This window comes from Haliotis rufescens, unplaced genomic scaffold (assembly GCF_023055435.1).
Source record: "Haliotis rufescens isolate VD_foot unplaced genomic scaffold, xgHalRufe1.0.p SCAF_6, whole genome shotgun sequence".
Taxonomy (NCBI): domain Eukaryota; kingdom Metazoa; phylum Mollusca; class Gastropoda; order Lepetellida; family Haliotidae; genus Haliotis; species Haliotis rufescens.
In genome coordinates this window covers 44,305,112-44,328,606 of record NW_025964334.1, presented here as the reverse complement: position 1 = coordinate 44,328,606, position 23,495 = coordinate 44,305,112, and the positions used below count along the sequence as shown (strand labels likewise).

The following is a 23,495-nucleotide window of genomic DNA, read 5'->3' as shown; positions in this document are numbered from 1 at the left end:
TCTGCGGAATGTCGGGGAATCCCACTAATATCACAGTCGAGGGAATTCCCTTTCTGCTCACGTGTATCGTCATGTACAGGACATTTAGCGACTTTCATGCATATTCGTATTCAAACTACCCGAAGGCCGAGAATAAATGAAACAGCAAACGTGCGGGCTCGCTCGCCTTTTTTTCCCGCTCGCCTCGGTTCAACTTTCATGTCTTCGGGTTTCATTTCGAACTAGCATTGTTCCAACTGTGTTTTACCGTAATCAGGTAAGTATTGTTTGAATCTGGCGGTAACTGACCATGTTATTTGAAACAGCCGCCTTCTCCCGGACATATTTCTTCCGGTTCGTTACAGTCTGACTGTTGCAGTTCTTCTCGCCTCTTGTCTTAATTGACAGGTCCAATGAACATTGTTTTTGAGCATACTCTCCGTTGATTGGCTACTGACTCTGTAGGCGTGTCAAGTTATGATACAGTGTGCACATCGGTTTTGCGATTCATACCTCAATGAACCGACACAAATACACAGTCAATCCTTAAATTATAGCGTGTTCTGGTAGTGGTACAAGGTGTATATCTCCATATATTGTTGGGTTTATAAAATACGTTTAATATGATTTCTGCACATCATATTGGAATCATATCTATGTTTTAGGGACACAATAGCTGGGATCAGACATACAAAGTTGGAGCTCCAGAAGTCTGGTAGTTTCTACAGCATGGATATGCGAAGGTTACTGACGGGCGGATGGACGGACGCCGGAAAATGACATAAGCTTACGATATTGAAAGATGAAAGAACATTACCTGACACTTTTATATATACTAGATCTGTCACTCATAGTATGCGAAACAGTAATATCTCCGAAAAATGTCATGTAAATAGAATATTGATTATACATAAAGAAATGCATCTCTTTAATAGTGTTACTGGATAAAGTTTCCAAGGAAAAGACTATCATGGCTGACTGCATAAAAACAAAGTGTAAATTACCGGATTGTTTTCAGCTGCTGTAATCATTATGATAGATCAGACAACTTTCTGTTTGAAACTAGGCTACTTAGCACGGTCTGTTGATTAAATCCTAAAGATAAAAGATCGGCGGTAAGAATTGATTGTGGTGAGAAATTACACAAAGGGCACATTTATATACTACTAACTAATCGAACATGTTCCAATGATATAAAATGCCAAGGGGTCAAATTGATAATGCGAAACGAACATAGTTAAGGGACGGTATTGTCATTCTGGTCAGATAGGGTTATGCAAACAAATTGAAGTCGTTAACACCTTTGTGTGTATTAACTGCTATGTCCATATCATCTAAACTCATGAAATCACACATATCACATACAACCGTGTGCTTGGCAAGTGCTTCATCATCTAGTCGAATGAAAATCGAGTGCTCACAGATACTTTGACCGGGGTAATAATAGTGTAGCGCTATGAGCATCCACTTGGTGAATGGAATCTGGCGCAATATAAATGCACTTATTATTATTAGTCTCCACTCGAAAACACCTTTAATCCCCTAAGTCTCGGTCAATTTGAAATAAACAGTTCTGTCGAGATAAGTGTAACTAAAGTTCGCAATAAACTTTACTGAGAACATTATATGATCTGCAATAACGATTAACCCGGACCCTCCGTGGCTGACTAATAAACTCCCGTTTATTTACTCAGGACAGTAACATTTAGTACTGTCATAGTGGGCACCACTTCAAACGGTTTCTTCATTTAACCAAAATATCTAATTGCTTCAATATGTTTCCAAAGTGCACTGAAATTCTTTCTCAACAATTATTGGTGTATGCTCTCTCATCATTAATAGTCTCTCCGGGCAGGACGGGCATGGGCGCTACGAGGGGTATTCATTAAAGATTTCCCCTAAACCACTTAGGGTTATCATATTTGGTTGAAATTTCACATGTGTTATGATACATGTGTCTATGGGTTATGTCTGAATTTGCAGCACCGAACTATTAATCTTACCACTTTTACAGGTGTTATGAACGAGTAGGGTGTGACAATGGAGCCAGTAGAATACCGAGCAGTGATTAGGTTTTTATATTTGAAACGTCGCACACCAAAAGAAACTTTCGATGAAATGAAAGCAACTTATGAGGAAGATGCCCCATCATATGACGTTGTTAAACAATGGCATCGTCAGTTCAAGTGTGGTCGGACATCTGTGGAAACAGCTGCCATTCCTGGTCGCCCCCATTCAGCCATTGATGAGGACACTATCCATCAAGTGGAGACCGCCATTTTGGCAGACCGACGTATAACTGTTCGCCAGTTAGCACAAGATGTCAAGATCAGTGTGGGGTCTGTGGAAAAAATCATCCATGACAATTTGAACATGCATAAGGTGTCTGCACGATGGATTCCCAGGTTGCTCACACCTTTCCAAAAGCAGGAACGAGTCAATTGCTCAAAGGATCTTCTTTTGGACATGTGCCAAAAAAAACAGGCAAACCTTTTTGACAAACTTATCACACAGGATGAAACATGGGTCCATCACTATGATCCTGAGACTAAAGTTCAGTCGATGCAATGGAAGCATGTGGAGTCACCACCCCCAAAGAAGGCACGTGTCCAACCCTCTGCAGGCAAGGTCATGCTCACGGTGTTTTGGGACCAGCACGGAGTAGTGATGATGGATTTCTTGGCAAAGGGTACCACAATTACAGGAGCTTATTATGCTTCGCTGCTGCGGAAATTGCGGGACGCTATCAAGCTTAAGAGGCGTGGCATGCTGACCAAGGGTGCCCGTCTCCTGCAAGACAATGCTCTCCTTACTCTCCTGACCTTGCACCAACTGACTTCCACCTCTTTCCAACCATGAAGTCATTTTTGAAGGGAAAACGTTTCACAGATGATGAAACACTGATTTCTGAAGTCAAGTCCTGGTTTGAGACGCAAAATGAGGGCTTTTACAAGCGAGGTCTCCATAGTTGCATAAAACGATGGGAGAAGTGTGTAACTCTTGGTGGTTCCTATGTGGAGAAAGACTAATACCTATGCCAAGTTTCATTCCACTAGGTCCATCGGAAGTGGGTCAGGGGAAATCTTTAATGAACACCCCTCGTACATCTGTATGTTTCAGCTCATTTACTCGAGACGTGTTAACCCTGATACATGGTCTGTGTACTCGGTGATTCTAAACATTCGATGTCCCTAGCCGTTTCTGACGTCTCGGTCCGACACCCGGTAGGTCCACCTCTTAATACCCAACGTTATCTATAAATGTCAATTAACACCTCCTCGCGTCGCCGTACTTACAGATGTGTTGTGTTTGTTTGTTTGTTGTTTAACGCCGCACTCAGCAATATTCGAGCTATATGACAGCGGTCTGTAACTAGTCATGTCTGGACCAGACAATCCGGTGATTGACAACATGATCATCGATCCACGCAATTGGGATACGATCACATGCTTCAACCAAGTCAGCGAGCCTGACCACCCGATCCCGTTAGTCGCCTCTTACGACAAGCATGGGTTGCTGAAGACGAATTCAAACCTGGATCTTCGCGTGTCCGCACGTGTGTACATGCGCCACGTTTCGGGACACCTCTACTTACAAAACCTGACCGACGTGGTCAGTTAGGGAGTCCGGCCCAAATCGTCGACAGGAGCGAACGGATTACACGGCAAGTGACGTTGTCGGCTAGGGCCGGTCGCACCGGGAACATTCGCCTCTTGTTCGAGCTGTGTGTCGTGTCACATGTTTACCATTTCTCGTGCCAGATCGGCCTTTTTCAACTTGCAAAAATTAACCTGGCTGCTGTCGTCCTGAAACTTCACGCCTGACTTTTTGACCCAGAGGTCCATCCATGGTACGACCCGGAATATGTAGAGGGCGTCATGGAAAATGATAAATACAAAATTCTTTGGAATAGGCCCTCATACAGCCTCAGACGTATCCAGGCAAACAAACCCAATCTTTTATATCATTGAATTTCCTCTTCCTTTTGACACTAATGTGATTGACAAGATTGAGGAACAACATGGCAAATATGCGGACCTCGCTTTCGAAAAGTTATGTTTGCATCCCAAGTATCAAGTTGTCCGACTCCCCATTGTTCTCGGTGCCTTAGGTTTGGTACCTCCCAATCTGCTGACTGACATTGGGAGGGTACCCGGGTTTGCTACCAGGAATACAGCCCTTCGGACAAAATGGGTAATGCAGAAGGCCGCAGTGTTGGGGAGTCTTCACATTCTCCGAAAAGTTCTAGGTGGGTTTGACTAGGCAGCGCTTTCTGGGAGAAGTCCCATTCGCTGTCTGGGCTGTGTGTCTGACAAGGGCCCTGAGCTGATGATGAGCCTAACCAGCCTGCCTGTGCCAGGATCACCCAAACCCTCTTTTCTGTAATTTTTATTTTAATCTGTAAATAATGATAACAATGATAATTAAAGCTGCAAGCAGCAATGGCAGGCTCCAAGTAACACTGCGCACAAACGTCCATGTCCGAATCCTCAAAGGGTTTCCTTGTACCAAATCCGTCAAATGTAGGCACCACTTGCAGGGTATCGCCGCTGTCGTGTGCCGGGGGGGTCTAAGTCTGTTCTTAACCCATTTCCGACCTCGAACATGTTCGAATCCTCAAAGGGTTTGCTTGTACCAACTCCGTCAGAAGATAGTCACATTTCGCAGGACATCGCCGCTACGAAATTGGCGTGTTCCAGGGGTGTCCCAAATATTAATAAAATATTACCACCAAGCGGTGTTACTTTTAGCATGCAAAACAAAAAATGAGGTGCATATGGCGCACTAACTTCATGTAAACTTGCAATAGTTTCTGTGGAGAACCTTACAAGATATGGTCTTTCAAGTAAAATTTCGGTGAAACAAAATCAAAATCAAAATCCAACATGGCCGCAACTAAAACTGATATAAACAACGGCTTTTCGAGTTTGTTGTGTTGTGTGTGCAGACAATTCTCCGAAAGTTTGGCAGCATTTCATGCAATGAATTCAGAGGAATATATATTTGACAGGTACCAAAAAGACACTGTAAAATCCTTGAATCCAATATTACTGCCAAACCAAGTGATTAATGACCACTGACGACCGAACATAAATTGTCAAGCACCTGAAGAAGAAGACACATGCAACGTTTGGAAGTAATCGGACTTGCGGTTGCGGAGCAACAGGGCAAATTATACCTTCAAAAATTATTTGTTTTTAGGTTATCTCCCCTGTGTGGTTGGGCCTACGGCCTTGGGATTTTAGTGGTATCTAGAACTCCATTGTCTACTTACACATAGACAATTTGAACGCAATCGAGCTGCTGGTTACTTTGCTAGCTCTGGTACAAAAATCGGCGGAATAATAATAAATAATAAATCGGCCGATTACAATAGGGCTTCCAGCCTTTCGGCTTGGAGCCCTAATAATACCATCTCACACTACTGGTACCCATTCACTGCTGAGTGAAGGGAGGCATATTTCAAACAAGGTCCCTTGCCTAAGTAGACACAACATGTGCTTCAGTGTGGGGCAGGACCGACGCCCCAGATTTATCTGAGTCCATGAGGTTATTTGAACATGTACATGTATTATGTTGGGTCTATTTTATATTTATCTTTGTGATATTGTTGTGAATAGGTTATGTCAACGTTGTTTTGTCAACGTTCTTGTTTCTTTACTCATAGATCGACTGAACTACCAACCTCTACTCTATCCTCTTTCTCAGCTCCCTTGGGAGTTTACAACCAAAATGGCATGTGAGGCGCTGGAACGTTGACGTCAAATTACCATCTGAAGAGAGGCACATTTCAGACAAAGTCACTCGCTAAGGAGACACCACACGTGCTTCAGTATGGGGCAGAACCGACGCCCTAGAAACATATAGGGCCATTTGAACATGTAATATGTTGGGCCTATTTTAGATTTATCTTTGTAATAATGTTGTGAATAGGTTATGTCAACGTTGTTTTGTCAACGTTCTTGAACGTTTTTTTCACTGAACTACCAACCATGGGCAAACATATAAACGAAACAATATTTCAGTGTATACAATTCCAGTTTATTAATTATATATTTAACTGTGTACACGGCAGTACCATATCACAACAAACAAATACATCTAGTGCCTTGCCAGTATAAGTGGAACTACGTCTGAATCACAAACACACTGTCATCCCTTGTGTACACGGCAGTACCATATAACTACAAACAATAAACCATATATCTACTGCCTATTTTGGGTCTATTTCAGATTTCTCTTTCTTATATTGTTGTGAATAGATTGTTGTATGTTATGACTAACATATACTGTCTTGTGTGAATGGCTACACTTGTGACATGTGCTGTATCTAGTGTGAATGCCTAAGACCTGCGACATGTACTGTGTCGTGTGTGATTGTCTACACCTGCGACATGCACTGTGTCGTGTGTGAATGCCTTCAACTGTAACATGTACTGTATCTTGTGTGATTGCCTACACCTGTGACATGTACTGTATCTTCTGTGAATGCCTACACCTGTGACATGTACCGTATCTTGTGTGATTGCCTACACCTGTGACATGTACTGTATCTTGTGTGATTGTCTACACCTGCGACATGCACTGTGTCGTGTGTGAATGCCTTCACCTGTAACATGTACTGTATCTTGTGTGATTGCCTACACCTGTGACATGTACTGTATCTTGTGTGAATGCCTACACCTGTGACATGTACCGTATCTTGTGTGATTGCCTACACCTGTGACATGTACTGTATCTTGTGTGATTGCCTACACCTGCGACATGTACTGTATCTTGTGTGAATGTCTACACCTGTGACATGTACTGTGTCGTGTGTGATTGTCTACACCTGCGACATGCACTGTGTCGTGTGTGAATGCCTTCACCTGTAACATGCACTGTGTCGTGTGTGAATGCCTACACCTGTGACATGCACTGTGTCGTGTGTGAATGCCTTCACCTGTAACATGAACTGTGTCGTGTGTGAATGCCTTCACCTGTAACATGTACTGTATCTTGTGTGATTGCCTACACCTGTGACATGTACTGTATCTTGTGTGAATGCCTACACCTGTGACATGTACCGTATCTTGTGTGATTCCCTACACCTGTGACATGTACTGTATCTTGTGTGATTCCCTACACCTGTGACATGTACTGTATCTTGAGTGATTGTCTACATCAGTGACACGTACTGTATCTTCTGTGATTGCCTACACCTGTGACATATGCTGTCTTGTGTGAATGCCTTCACCTGTAACATGTACTGTATCTTGTGTGATTGCCTACAGTTGTGACATCTACCGTATCTTGTGTGAATGTCTACACCTGTGACATATATTGTATTGTGTGATTGCCTACACCTTGACATATTCTGTCTTGTGTGAATGCCTACACATGCGACATATGCGATCTTGTGTGATTGTCTACACCTGTCACATGTACTGTATCTTGTGTGATTACCTACACCTGTGACATATGCTGCCTTGTGTGAATGCCTACACTTGGGACATATACTGTCTTGTGTGAATGCCTACACTTGTGACATGTACCGTATCTTGTGTGAATGTCTACACCTGTGACATGTACTGTATCTTGTGTGATTGCCTACACCTGTGACATATGCTGCCTTGTGTGAATGCCTACACTTGGGACATATACTGTCTTGTGTGAATGCCTACACTTGTGACATTTACCGTATCTTGTGTGAATGTCTACACCTGTGACATGTACTGTATCTTGTGTGATTGCCTACACCTGTGACATATGCTGCCTTGTGTGAATGCCTACACTTGGGACATTTACTGGCTTGTGTGAATGCCTACACTTGTGACATGTACCGTATCTTATGTGAATGCCTACACCTGTGACATATACTGTCTTGCTCGAATACCTACACTTGCGACATGTACCGTATCTTGTGTGAATGTCTACACCTGTGACATGTACTGTATCTTGTGTGATTGCCTACACCTGTGACATGTACTGTATCTTGTGTGATTGCCTACACCTGTGACATATGCTGCCTTGTGTTAATGCCTACACTTGGGACATGTACTGTATCGTGTGTGAATGTCTACACCTGTGACATGTACTGTATCTTGTGTGATTGCCTACACCTGTGACATATGCTGCCTTGTGTGAATGCCTACACTTGTGGCATGTACTGTATCGTGTGTGAATGTCTACACCTGTGACATATGCTGCCTTGTGTGAATGCCTACACTTGAGACATGTACTGTATCTTGTGTGAATGTCTACACCTGTGACATGTACTGTATCTTGTGTGATTGCCTACACCTGTGACATATGCTGCCTTGTGTGAATGCCTACACTTGGGACATGTACTGTATCGTGTGTGAATGTCTACACCTGTGACATGTACTGTATCTTGTGTGATTGCCTACACCTGTGACATATGCTGCCTTGTGTGAATGCCTACACTTGGGACATATACTGTCTTGTGTGAATGCCTACACTTGTGACATGTACCGTATCTTGTGTGAATGCCTACACCTGTGACATGTACTGTATCTTGTGTGATTGCCTACACCTGTGACATATGCTGCCTTGTGTGAATGCCTACACTTGGGACATGTACTTTATCGTGTGTGAATGTCTACACCTGTGACATGTACTGTATCTTGTGTGATTGCCTACACCTGTGACATATGCTGCCTTGTGTGAATGCCTACACTTGGGACATATACTGTCTTGTGTGAATGCCTACACTTGTGACATGTACCGTATCTTGTGTGAATGTCTACACCTGTGACATGTACTGTATCTTGTGTGATTGCCTACACCTGTGACATGTACTGTATCGTGTGTGATTGCATACACCTGTGACATATGCTGCCTTGTGTGAATGCCTACATTTGGGACATGTACTGTATCGTGTGTGAATGTCTACACCTGCGACATGTACTGTATCTTGTGTGATTGCCTACACCTGTGACATGTACTGTATCTTGTGTGATTGCCTACACCTGTGACATATGCTGCCTTGTGTGAATGCCTACACTTGAGACATGTACTGTATCGTGTGTGAATGTCTACACCTGTGACATGTACTGTATCTTGTGTGATTGCCTACACCTGTGACATATGCTGCCTTGTGTGAATGCCTACACTTGGGACATGTACTGTATCGTGTGTGAATGTCTACACCTGTGACATGTACTGTATCTTGTGTGATTGCCTACACCTGTGACATATGCTGCCTTGTGTGAATGCCTACACTTGTGGCATGTACTGTATCGTGTGTGAATGTCTACACCTGTGACATGTACCGTATCTTGTGTGAATGCCTACACCTGTGACATATGCTGCCTTGTGTGAATGCCTACACTTGAGACATGTACTGTATCGTGTGTGAATGTCTACACCTGTGACATGTACTGTATCTTGTGTGATTGCCTACACCTGTGACATATGCTGCCTTGTGTGAATGCCTACACTTGGGACATGTACTGTATCGTGTGTGAATGTCTACACCTGTGACATGTACTGTATCTTGTGTGATTGCCTACACCTGTGACATATGCTGCCTTGTGTGAATGCCTACACTTGGGACATATACTGTCTTGTGTGAATGCCTACACTTATGACATGTACCGTATCTTGTGTGAATGTCTACACCTGTGACATGTACTGTATCTTGTGTGATTGCCTACACTTGGAACATGTACTGTATCGTGTGTGAATGTCTACACCTGTGACATGTACTGTATCTTGTGTGATTGCCTACACCTGTGACATATGCTGCCTTGTGTGAATGCCTACACTTGGGACATATACTGTCTTGTGTGAATGCCTACACTTGTGACATGTACCGTATCTTGTGTGAATGTCTACACCTGTGACATGTACTGTATCTTGTGTGATTGCCTACACCTGTGACATGTACTGTATCGTGTGTGATTGCATACACCTGTGACATATGCTGCCTTGTGTGAATGCCTACATTTGGGACATGTACTGTATCGTGTGTGAATGTCTACACCTGCGACATGTACTGTATCTTGTGTGATTGCCTACACCTGTGACATGTACTGTATCTTGTGTGATTGCCTACACCTGTGACATATGCTGCCTTGTGTGAATGCCTACACTTGAGACATGTAATGTATCGTGTGTGAATGTCTACACCTGTGACATGTACTGTATCTTGTGTGATTGCCTACACCTGTGACATATGCTGCCTTGTGTGAATGCCTACACTTGGGACATGTACTGTATCGTGTGTGAATGTCTACACCTGTGACATGTACTGTATCTTGTGTGATTGCCTACACCTGTGACATATGCTGCCTTGTGTGAATGCCTACACTTGTGGCATGTACTGTATCGTGTGTGAATGTCTACACCTGTGACATGTACCGTATCTTGTGTGAATGCCCACACCTGTGACATATGCTGCCTTGTGTGAATGCCTACACTTGAGACATGTACTGTATCGTGTGTGAATGTCTACACCTGTGACATGTACTGTATCTTGTGTGATTGCCTACACCTGTGACATATGCTGCCTTGTGTGAATGCCTACACTTGGGACATGTACTGTATCATGTGTGAATGTCTACACCTGTGACATGTACTGTATCTTGTGTGATTGCCTACACCTGTGACATATGCTGCCTTGTGTGAATGCCTACACTTGGGACATATACTGTCTTGTGTGAATGCCTACACTTATGACATGTACCGTATCTTGTGTGAATGTCTACACCTGTGACATGTACTGTATCTTGTGTGATTGCCTACACTTGGAACATGTACTGTATCGTGTGTGAATGTCTACACCTGTGACATGTACTGTATCTTGTGTGATTGCCTACACCTGTGACATATGCTGCCTTGTGTGAATGCCTACACTTGGGACATATACTGTCTTGTGTGAATGCCTACACTTGTGACATGTACCGTATCTTGTGTGAATGCCTACACCTGTGACATGTACTGTATCTTGTGTGATTGCCTACACCTGTGACATATGCTGCCTTGTGTGAATGCCTACACTTGGGACATGTACTGTATCGTGTGTGAATGTCTACACCTGTGACATGTACTGTATCTTGTGTGATTGCCTACACCTGTGACATATGCTGCCTTGTGTGAATGCCTACACTTGGGACATATACTGTCTTGTGTGAATGCCTACACTTGTGACATGTACCGTATCTTGTGTGAATGTCTACACCTGTGACATGTACTGTATCTTGTGTGATTGCCTACACCTGTGACATGTACTGTATCGTGTGTGATTGCATACACCTGTGACATATGCTGCCTTGTGTGAATGCCTACATTTGGGACATGTACTGTATCGTGTGTGAATGTCTACACCTGCGACATGTACTGTATCTTGTGTGATTGCCTACACCTGTGACATGTACTGTATCTTGTGTGATTGCCTACACCTGTGACATATGCTGCCTTGTGTGAATGCCTACACTTGAGACATGTACTGTATCGTGTGTGAATGTCTACACCTGTGACATGTACTGTATCTTGTGTGATTGCCTACACCTGTGACATATGCTGCCTTGTGTGAATGCCTACACTTGGGACATGTACTGTATCGTGTGTGAATGTCTACACCTGTGACATGTACTGTATCTTGTGTGATTGCCTACACCTGTGACATATGCTGCCTTGTGGGAATGCCTACACTTGTGGCATGTACTGTATCGTGTGTGAATGTCTACACCTGTGACATGTACCGTATCTTGTGTGAATGCCTACACCTGTGACATATGCTGCCTTGTGTGAATGCCTACACTTGAGACATGTACTGTATCGTGTGTGAATGTCTACACCTGTGACATGTACTGTATCTTGTGTGATTGCCTACACCTGTGACATATGCTGCCTTGTGTGAATGCCTACACTTGTGGCATGTACTGTATCGTGTGTGAATGTCTACACCTGTGACATGTACTGTATCTTGTGTGATTGCCTACACCTGTGACATATGCTGCCTTGTGTGAATGCCTACATTTGGGACATGTACTGTATCGTGTGTGAATGTCTACACCTGCGACATGTACTGTATCTTGTGTGATTGCCTACACCTGTGACATGTACTGTATCTTGTGTGATTGCCTACACCTGTGACATATGCTGCCTTGTGTGAATGCCTACACTTGAGACATGTAATGTATCGTGTGTGAATGTCTACACCTGTGACATGTACTGTATCTTGTGTGATTGCCTACACCTGTGACATATGCTGCCTTGTGTGAATGCCTACACTTGGGACATGTACTGTATCGTGTGTGAATGTCTACACCTGTGACATGTACTGTATCTTGTGTGATTGCCTACACCTGTGACATATGCTGCCTTGTGTGAATGCCTACACTTGTGGCATGTACTGTATCGTGTGTGAATGTCTACACCTGTGACATGTACCGTATCTTGTGTGAATGCCCACACCTGTGACATATGCTGCCTTGTGTGAATGCCTACACTTGAGACATGTACTGTATCGTGTGTGAATGTCTACACCTGTGACATGTACTGTATCTTGTGTGATTGCCTACACCTGTGACATATGCTGCCTTGTGTGAATGCCTACACTTGGGACATGTACTGTATCATGTGTGAATGTCTACACCTGTGACATGTACTGTATCTTGTGTGATTGCCTACACCTGTGACATATGCTGCCTTGTGTGAATGCCTACACTTGGGACATATACTGTCTTGTGTGAATGCCTACACTTATGACATGTACCGTATCTTGTGTGAATGTCTACACCTGTGACATGTACTGTATCTTGTGTGATTGCCTACACTTGGAACATGTACTGTATCGTGTGTGAATGTCTACACCTGTGACATGTACTGTATCTTGTGTGATTGCCTACACCTGTGACATATGCTGCCTTGTGTGAATGCCTACACTTGGGACATATACTGTCTTGTGTGAATGCCTACACTTGTGACATGTACCGTATCTTGTGTGAATGCCTACACCTGTGACATGTACTGTATCTTGTGTGATTGCCTACACCTGTGACATATGCTGCCTTGTGTGAATGCCTACACTTGGGACATGTACTGTATCGTGTGTGAATGTCTACACCTGTGACATGTACTGTATCTTGTGTGATTGCCTACACCTGTGACATATGCTGCCTTGTGTGAATGCCTACACTTGGGACATATACTGTCTTGTGTGAATGCCTACACTTGTGACATGTACCGTATCTTGTGTGAATGTCTACACCTGTGACATGTACTGTATCTTGTGTGATTGCCTACACCTGTGACATGTACTGTATCGTGTGTGATTGCATACACCTGTGACATATGCTGCCTTGTGTGAATGCCTACATTTGGGACATGTACTGTATCGTGTGTGAATGTCTACACCTGCGACATGTACTGTATCTTGTGTGATTGCCTACACCTGTGACATGTACTGTATCTTGTGTGATTGCCTACACCTGTGACATATGCTGCCTTGTGTGAATGCCTACACTTGAGACATGTACTGTATCGTGTGTGAATGTCTACACCTGTGACATGTACTGTATCTTGTGTGATTGCCTACACCTGTGACATATGCTGCCTTGTGTGAATGCCTACACTTGGGACATGTACTGTATCGTGTGTGAATGTCTACACCTGTGACATGTACTGTATCTTGTGTGATTGCCTACACCTGTGACATATGCTGCCTTGTGGGAATGCCTACACTTGTGGCATGTACTGTATCGTGTGTGAATGTCTACACCTGTGACATGTACCGTATCTTGTGTGAATGCCTACACCTGTGACATATGCTGCCTTGTGTGAATGCCTACACTTGAGACATGTACTGTATCGTGTGTGAATGTCTACACCTGTGACATGTACTGTATCTTGTGTGATTGCCTACACCTGTGACATATGCTGCCTTGTGTGAATGCCTACACTTGGGACATGTACTGTATCATGTGTGAATGTCTACACCTGTGACATGTACTGTATCTTGTGTGATTGCCTACACCTGTGACATATGCTGCCTTGTGTGAATGCCTACACTTGGGACATATACTGTCTTGTGTGAATGCCTACACTTATGACATGTACCGTATCTTGTGTGAATGTCTACACCTGTGACATGTACTGTATCTTGTGTGATTGCCTACACTTGGAACATGTACTGTATCTTGTGTGAATGTCTACACCTGTGACATGTACTGTATCTTGTGTGATTGCCTACACCTGTGACATGTACTGTATCTTGTGTGATTGCCTACACCTGTGACATATGCTGCCTTGTGTGAATGCCTACAACTGTAACATGTACTGTATCGTGTGTGAATGTCTACACCTGTGACATGTACTGTATCTTGTGTTATTGCCTACACCTGTGACATATGCTGCCTTGTATGAATGCCTACACTTGTGGCATGTACTGTATCGTGTGTGAATGTCTACACCTGTGACATGTACTGTATCTTGTGTGATTGTCTACACCTGTGACATGTACTGTATCCTGTGTGATTGCCTACACCTGTGACATATGCTGCCTTGTGTGAATGCCTACACTTGGGACATGTACTGTATCTTGTGTGAATGCCTACACCTTGGCATGTACTGTATCTTGTGTGAATGTCTACACTTGTGATATCTACCGTATCTTGTGTGAATTTCTACACCTGTGGCATATACTGTCTTGTATGAATACCTACACCTGTGACATATACTGTCTCGTGTGAATGCCTACACTTGGGACATATACTGTCTTGTGTGAATGCCTACACTTGGGACATGTACCGTATCTTGTGTGAATGTCTACACCTGTGACATATACTGTCTTGTGTGAATGCCTACACTTGTGACATGTACTGTATCTTGTGTGAATGCCTACACTTGGGACATATACTATCTTGTGTGAATGCCTACACTTGTGATATTGTACTGTATCTTGTGTGATTGCATTCCGGGGTAGAATAGGTCTTCAGCAACCCATGCTTGCCGTAAAAGGTGACTATGCCTGTCGTAAAACGGGACGGGTGGTCAGGCTCGCTGACTTGGTTGATGCCTGTCATCGATCCCAATTGCGTGGATCGATGCTCATGATATTAAACACTGGATTCTCTGGTCCAGACTCGATTATTTACAGACCACCGTCATATAGCTGGAATATTGCTGAGTGCGGCGTTAAACAACAAACCAACCAACCAACCTTATGTGGTTGCCTACACCTGTGACATGTACTGTATCTTGTGTGAATGTCTACACCTGTGACATGTACTGTATCTTGTGTGGTTGCCTACAACTGTGACATGTACTGTATCTTGTGTGGTTGCCTACACCTGTGACATGTACTGTATCTTGTGTGGTTGCCTACAACTGTGACATGTACTGTATCTTGTGTGGTTGCCTACACCTGTGACATGTACTGTATCTTGTGTGGTTGCCTACAACTGTGACATGTACTGTATCTTGTGTGGTTGCCTACACCTGTGACATGTACTGTATCTTGTGTGGTTGCCTACACCTGTGACATGTACTGTATATTGTGTGGTTGCCTACACCTGTGACATGTACTGTATCTTGTGTGGTTGCCTACACCTGTGACATGTACTGTATCTTGTGTGAATGCCTTCACCTGTGACATGTACTGTATCTTGCAAGATTGCCTATACTTGTGACATATGCTGTCTTATGTGAATGCCTTCATTTGTGGCATGTACTGTATCTTGTGTGATTGCCTACACCTTGACATATACTGTCTTGGGCGAATGCTACACCTGTGACATATAGTGTATCTCGTGAGAATGCCCTCCTCGTAACATATAGGGTATCTTGTGTAAATTCCCTCTCTGGTAACATATAGTGTATCTTGTGTGAATTCCCTCTCTTGTAACATATAGTGTATCTTGTGTGAATGCCCTCTCTGGTAAGATATAGTGTCTCCTGTGTGAATGCCCTCTCTGACAACAAATAGTGTATCCTGTGGGTATGCCCCGTCTCTGGTAACATATAGTGTATCCTGTGTGAATGCCCTCTCTGGTAACATATAGTGTCTCCTGTGTTAATGCCCTCTCTGACAACAAATATTGTATCTTGTGTGAATGCCCTCTCTGGTAACATATAGTGTATCTTGAATGAATCCGCTCTCTGGTAACAAATAGTGTATCTTGTGTGAATGCCCTCTCTGGTAACAAATAGTGTATCTTGAATGAATGCCCTCTCTGGTAACATATAGTGTCTCCTGTGTGAATGCGCTCTCTGGTAATATGTAGCGGATCTTGTGTGAATGCCCTCTCTGGTAACATATAGTGTCTCCTGTGTGAATGCCGTCTCTGGTAACACACAGTGTGTCCTGGGTGTATGCCCCGTCTCTGGTAACATATAGTGTCTCCTGTGTGAATGCCCTCTCTGGTAACATGTAGTGTATCTTGTGTGAATGCCCCGTCTCTGGTAACATATAGTATCTCCTGTGTGAATGCCCTCTCTGGTAACAGATTGTGTATCCTGTGTGTATGCCCCGTCTCTGGTAACATATAGTGTCTCCTGTGTGAATGCCCTCTCTGGTAACATATAGTGTCTCCTGTGTGAATGCCCTCTCTGGTAACATGTAGTGTCTCCTGTGTGAATGCCCTCTCTGGTAACAGATAGTATCTCCTGTGTGAATGCCCTCTCTGGTAACAGATTGTGTATCATGTGTGTATGCCCCGTCTCTGGTAACATATAGTGTATCTTGAATGAATCCGCTCTCTGGTAACATATAGTGTATCTTGAATGAATCCGTTCTCTGGTAACATATAGTGTATCTTGTGTGAATGCCCTCCCTGGTAACATATAGTGTATCTTATATGAATACCCTCTCTGGTAACATATAGTGTCTCCTGTGTAAACATATAGTGTATCCTGTGTGTATGCCCCGTCCCTGGTAACATATAGTGTATCTTGTGTGAATGTCCTCTCTGGTAACATATAGTGTATCTTGAATGAATCCGTTCTCTGGTAACATATAGTGTATCTTGTGTGAATGCCCTCTCTGGTAACAGATAGTGTATCTTGAATGAATCCGCTCTCTGGTAACAAATAGTGTATCTTGTGTGAATGCCCTCTCTGGTAACAAATAGTGTATCTTGTGTGAATGCCCTCTCTGGTAACATATAGTGTCTCCTGTGTGAATGCCCTCCCTGGTAACTTATAGTGTATCTTGTGTGAATTCCCTCTCTGGTAACATATAGTGTATCTTGTGTGAATGCCCTCTCTGGTAACAGATAGTGTCTCCTGTGTGAATGCCCTCTCTGGTAACATATAGTATCTCCTGTGTGAATGCCCTATCTGGTAACAGATAGTGTATCTTGTGTGAATGCTCTTTCTGACAACAAATAGTGTATCTTGTGTGAATGCCCTCTCTGGTAACATATAGTGTCTCCTGTGTGAATGCCCTCTCTGACAACAAATAGTGTATCCTGTGTGTATGCCCCGTCTCTGGTAACATATAGTGTATCCTGTTTGAATGCCCTCTCTGGTAACATATAGTGTCTCCTGTGTGAATGCCCTCTCTGGTAACATATAGTGTCTCCTGTGTGAATGCCCTCCCTGGTAACATATAGTGTATCTTGTGTGAATGCCCTCTCTGGTAACATATAGTGTCTCCTGTGTGAATGCCCTCTCTGACAACAAATAGTGTATCCTGTGTGTATGCCCCGTCTCTGGTAACATATAGTGTATCTTGTGTGAATTCGCTCTCTGGTAACAGATAGTGTCTCCTGTGTGAATGCCCTCTCTGGTAACATATAGTGTATCCTGTGTGAATGCTCTCTCTGACAACAAATAGTGTATCTTGTGTGAATGCCCTCTCTGGTAACATATAGTGTCTCCTGTGTGAATGCCCTTTCTGACAACAAATAGTGTATCTTGTGTGAATGCCCTCTCTGGTAACATATAGTGTCTTCTGTGTGAATGCCCTCCCTGGTAACATATAGTGTATCTTGTGTGAATTCCCTCTCTGGTAACATATAGTGTCTCCTGTGTGAATGCCCTCTCTGACAACATTTATTGTATCTTGTGTGAATGACATCATTTTAGGTCATGTCCGATATAAATGCTCCTCCTACATGTACGTCTGCATATCTGTAATTGATCAGAAACATTAAATCTTTGACTGCAAACATTAATGAACTCTTGTTTATTCACTGAGGTATTATGTACCGTGCGTGTTAGTCGTGTTCATTAGAACCTCTGCTGAGCGAGTTGATCTCCCAACCTCGCGGGTTATTGATGCGGCGTTATCTTCTAGTTCTCAGTCCTCTGTTCAATGTTTCCAAAGACAATACTGTTTTAAACCGCCGCCATTACTCATCAATAGGGTTTTACTAACTGTTGACCGCTGGGCACTCTGCATGCAGTGATAAACGTGTTTCCTTTTGCAAGTTGAAGAAATTACCTTCTGCACACACATGACACCAACAGGAATTCTCCAACAGGAATGTCTAAATAAGACTGTTCGTGTAATATAAAATCATATACATATATACTGTTATCTACAGAGAAGGTAACTGAGATCGCAACATGTAGGCCGACTCCATGTCTAATACTGAATCTGAAGATGTTTGTAATAACACTCACGTGAATCCATTTACCCTACCTCAAAACTGCAGTAGGCGCCATTCTAGACCTTAAATCATATCAAGTTATACACACTACTTAACGTGGGCGACGACGCTCGTAGTTCTCTGCTAATTGATGCTAGTCCTGAGATCAACATGTGTTGTCCTTCATACTTATAGCGAACCAGACATTTAATGAACTGTAGTGTCATGAAGTAACTTGAACAAAGAACAGTCACCAGTAATATGTTATTGTGGTATTTACATTCCAGTCATTAAACAGATGAAGCAAAACGCGAAGATAACAACGAGTGAATCTAAAAAAGAGTTTGCCACTTACGTGGCTATATCCCCCGCCCCTGTTGCAGAATTTTTGACATAATTAAATCTAAACAAACCCTAACCTTTTTTAACCGAGGTGGAACTTGTCATGGAAATTGTAAAAAAAAGAAAAGTTTGGAACATAAGTCCATCTTGTTGCCATGGAAACGTAAAAAATAAAAAATCCTAAAATTTCTAAATAGCAAAAGGCACCAGTTCAGCATGTACCTGACAGACCTGCAAAGTTTGATGAAAAAATATTGAACGGTTTATGAGTTATGCTCCGGAAACGAAACGTGACGGACGGACGGAGCCTGTTTCTATATCCCCCGCCAACTTTGTTGGGAGTGGGATAATAATACCCAACAGTAGAGGTGGCGCCACAGACGGGAGATACAAACATTATTTAATGTCGGTGACGTGGCAACAAGGAGGTGTAAGGTGTCTATACTAGTGGCGGCGTCACAGATAGGAGATATAACACTACACTAGTGGCGGCGTCACAGATAGGAGATATAACACTAAACTAGTGGCGGCGTCACAGAGAGGAGATATAACACTAAACGCGTGGCGGCGTCACAGAGAGGAGATCTAGCACTACACTAGACTAAGTGGCGGCGTCACAGAGAGGAGATATAACACTACACTAGTGGCGGCGTCACAGAGAGGAGATATAACACTACACCAGTGGCGGCGTCACAGAGAGGACATATAACACTACACTAGTGGCGGCGTCACAGAAAGGAGACATTATCTCAATACTAATGTAGTGGTAGCGGCGTCACAGAAAGGAGATATTATCTCAATACTAATGTAGTAGTGGCGGCGTCACAGACAGGAGATATAAACTGAAAACTGGTGTAGTCGAGGCTGCGGCCAGGAGAGGAGATATTATGCCACAGGGATGGGATACTAATTGCGGTGACGTGACAATGAGGAGATAAAATGATTCTGTACCAAAAGAGGCATCACAGATAGGAGATAAAAGAACAATACTGGTATGGTGGTGGCGGCGTCACAGAGAGGAGACATAAACACTATACTAGTGGAAGCTATGTCACAGAGGTGATATAATCTCCATTCTAGTGGAGGCTATGTCACAAAGAGGAGTGATAATGTCCGTACTAGTGGAAGGTATGTCACAGAGAGGAGCTATAATCTCAATTCTAGTGGAGGCTATGTCACAGAGACAGCGACGTGAAGCAGAGTTCATATAAGTACGACCAAAGACTGAGACGAGACCCAGAGTACATATTGGTACGACCAGAGACAGTGACGTGACGTAGAGTACATATTGGTACGACCAGAGACAGTGACGTGACGCAGCGTGCATATTGGAACGACCAGAGACAGTGACGTGGCGCAGAGTATATATTTGTACGACCATAGACAGTGACGTGACGCAGTGTACACATTCGTACGACCTGAGACAGTGACGTGACGTAGAGTACATACTTGTACGACCAGAGACAGTCACGTGACGCGGAGTGCATATTGGAACGACCAGAGACAGTCACGTGGCGCAGAGTACATATTTGTACGACCAGAGACAGTCACGTGGCGCAGTGTATATATTTGTACGACCATAGACAGTGACGTGACGCAGAGTACACATTTGTACGACCTGAGACAGTGACATGACGCAGAGTACATATTTGTACGACCAGAGACAGTCACGTGACGCGGAGTGCATATTGGAACGACCAGAGACAGTCACGTGGCGCAGAGTACATATTTGTACGACCAGAGACAGTCACGTGGCGCAGTGTATATATTTGTACGACCATAGACAGTGACGTGACGCAGAGTACACATTTGTACGACCTGAGACAGTGACATGACGCAGAGTACATATTTGTACGACCAGAGACAGTGACGTGACGCGGAGTGCATACTGGAACGACCAGAGACAGTCACGTGACGCAGAGTGCATATTGGTACAAAAGACAGTGACGTGACGCAGAGTACAATTTGGTACGACGAGACAGTGACGTGACGCAGAGTACATATTGGTACCATAGACAGTGACGTGACGCAGAGTACATATTGGTACGACGAGACAGTGACGTGACGCAGAGTACATATTGGTACCATAGACAGTGACGTGACGCAGAGTACATATTGGTACGACGAGAGACAGTGACGTGACGCAGAGTACTTATTGGTACCATAGACAGTGACGTGACGCAGAGTACATATTGGTACGACGAGAGACAGTGACGTGACGCAGAATACTTATTGGTACCATAGACAGTGACGTGACGCAGAGTACATATTGGTACGACGAGAGACAGTGACGTGACGCAGAGTACATATTGGTACCATAGACAGTGACGTGACGCAGAGTACATATTGGTACGACGAGAGACAGTGACGTGACGCAGAGTACATATTAGTACCATAGACAGTGACGTGACGCAGAGTACATATTTGTCTTACAGAAACTCGGATTACGTATATCATTACGTGCATTGCTATTCTATTTTATCGTTCGCTGTAAAGCTCCTCTCCACAATTAGGGAATATATACACGTACAGTTGTCCCCGTACATCGCCGTTGTATTTTGTTGTTACATGTCATCTAGCTTACTTAAAGTTTATGAATATGATTGTGCGGTATATCTGTTGTACATGGTTCAGGGTATGTGGTTCTGCACTCAGTTATGTCGTACAACTGGGACATTTCTACATGGAACAGTCGGGGGAACTACACATAGCGGAACACATTATTATCTCATTATTACCTTTACCGATATGCAACACTAATGGAACATGCATATTAACGTATCAACAAGATCAAAGTTTTTCTTTCGATTTTTTCGTCACATGTGTAACAAAAGTATTTTTTTTAGGGTATCGGTGTATTTTGCTAGTTTCATAATACATCCCACACTTATACATGTCTATAATAGAGTTTCTGTGTAACTGTAACAGAACTAACTGTATATTTCATGATTTTTTATGTTATGTTAATGTAGTAGCTACACCATAGTATGAATAACGGTAATGTTTTAAGAAAGACTTAAACTACTGTAAGGTAAATGCCTTAATAATAATATTCAAACTGCGTCAAACAGTAAGAAATATTAACAGATCGTCCTTCTCTTTCGGTTTCAGTGACTGAAGTGGGAGGAATGAGCTAGGGTGATATTACGAGCGTTTGTTCGTCGTGATCTTTGCTGTAGCTGAGAAAAGCTGAGAAAAGACCAACACTCTGAAATCTGACATGCGTGTTAACTACTTAAACACTTCACTTGGTGAAGCATAACGTTTAGTCAAGTGTCATTACAAAAATCTCCGAAGAGTTCCAAGGAGCTGGGCAAACGTCTGTAGAAAGCTATGTTTGACAACCCATACAAGCAGACTGAGATGTACTAACACCCTCTGTTTACGGAAGTGTGGTGATGTAAGTGAGTATTGAAGCTTTTTTGGAATTGCCTACCTGACATTGCAGAGTGCGGCGCAGCCTGATCAGATCAGCTGTTCAAGTTTTTCCAACAGGCCTCTAGCAGTCTCTAGAAAGAGGACTTACATCCTTCAAACGCTGTCACAATCCTGCTTAATTAACCACCACTAGTCGTCGGTCACGACTTCCACTGCGTGAGAGAATCTAGTCCGTCTTTACCACAAGCCGCGCAGTGGGAAGACTCAAGTAAATTGACCGCTGTCCTGGACAGCTGTGCAGACCCGAGACACTGACCCGAATCACTCAGACTGACCACAACACGCCACAGCTGTCCTGATATTTAGGAAACTGTTAACCGTAATACTGTTACGTGGTTGAACTTACCTATGGCTGAAGTAGTCGTGTTATCTCGTGTTGATAGCTTCAGTAGGTGATAGATACAGACTGCCAGTCTGCTGCCACAGAGAGCTGGCGTCGACTCACAGGATCGTCTGCTACTCTTGCGCGCAGGAACCACTCGCTACGACCAACCACATAGCGGTATATCAACACACATACTACTGATTTAAATGCCGCTTGTTCTGGCTTTGCCCTCCTTCTGACGTCACGTGGCTGTACCAATCCATAGGAGATAACGCATGGGTTTGCAGCAATGACAATACCCTTCCTCATTGATCGTTGTTAGATCCCGTTCCCTCTCCCAAGCGTCCACATCAGTCACGCAACGACCAGGGCACAGCTGCCTGACCCAACCGCACGTCGCTACTCCGCCAACAAGCCACATGTGCTAAATACTATATCCATACGCCGCACTGACGACTGTCCTACTTTCACGACGTTTAACAGTGCTTCTACGAATTTATCCATGTTCAGTGACCAATGCGGACAATCATAATACCTTATGACTGATCATACGTTTTAACTGTAATATATACTCATATCAGTATGAACAACGAACACAGTAGGTAAAATTCAAGCAATCTAATAGGCATGCCCCAGCTCTACCACGGTGGAGCTTTCTCCTGTTCAAAGCCTGTGCCTGTCACAGTCCATTAGACAGGAGGTCAATTTTGACCAGATTTTAGATTTTTCAAGGGATGACAGTATGTTTGTGATTCAGACGTAGTTCCACTTATACTGGCAAGGCACTAGATGTATTTGTTTGTTGTGATATGGTACTGCCGTGTACACAGTTAAATATATAATTAATAAACTGGAATTGTATACACTGA

At 43.4% G+C, this 23,495-nt stretch overlaps 1 protein-coding gene across 2 annotated transcripts in view; it reads right to left on the bottom strand.

Annotated features, from left to right (window-relative positions):
• LOC124120074 (soluble guanylate cyclase 88E-like) overlaps nucleotides 1–23,041 on the bottom strand; it is a 55,614-nt gene extending 32,573 nt beyond the window's left edge. For both annotated transcript variants that reach the window (XM_048386430.1, XM_046482811.2), the window contains exon 1: nucleotides 22,648–23,041. The gene's annotated coding sequence lies outside the window, so the exon portion shown is untranslated. The remainder of the gene's footprint in view (nucleotides 1–22,647) is intronic.
• Nucleotides 23,042–23,495: the final 454 nt, after the last annotated feature.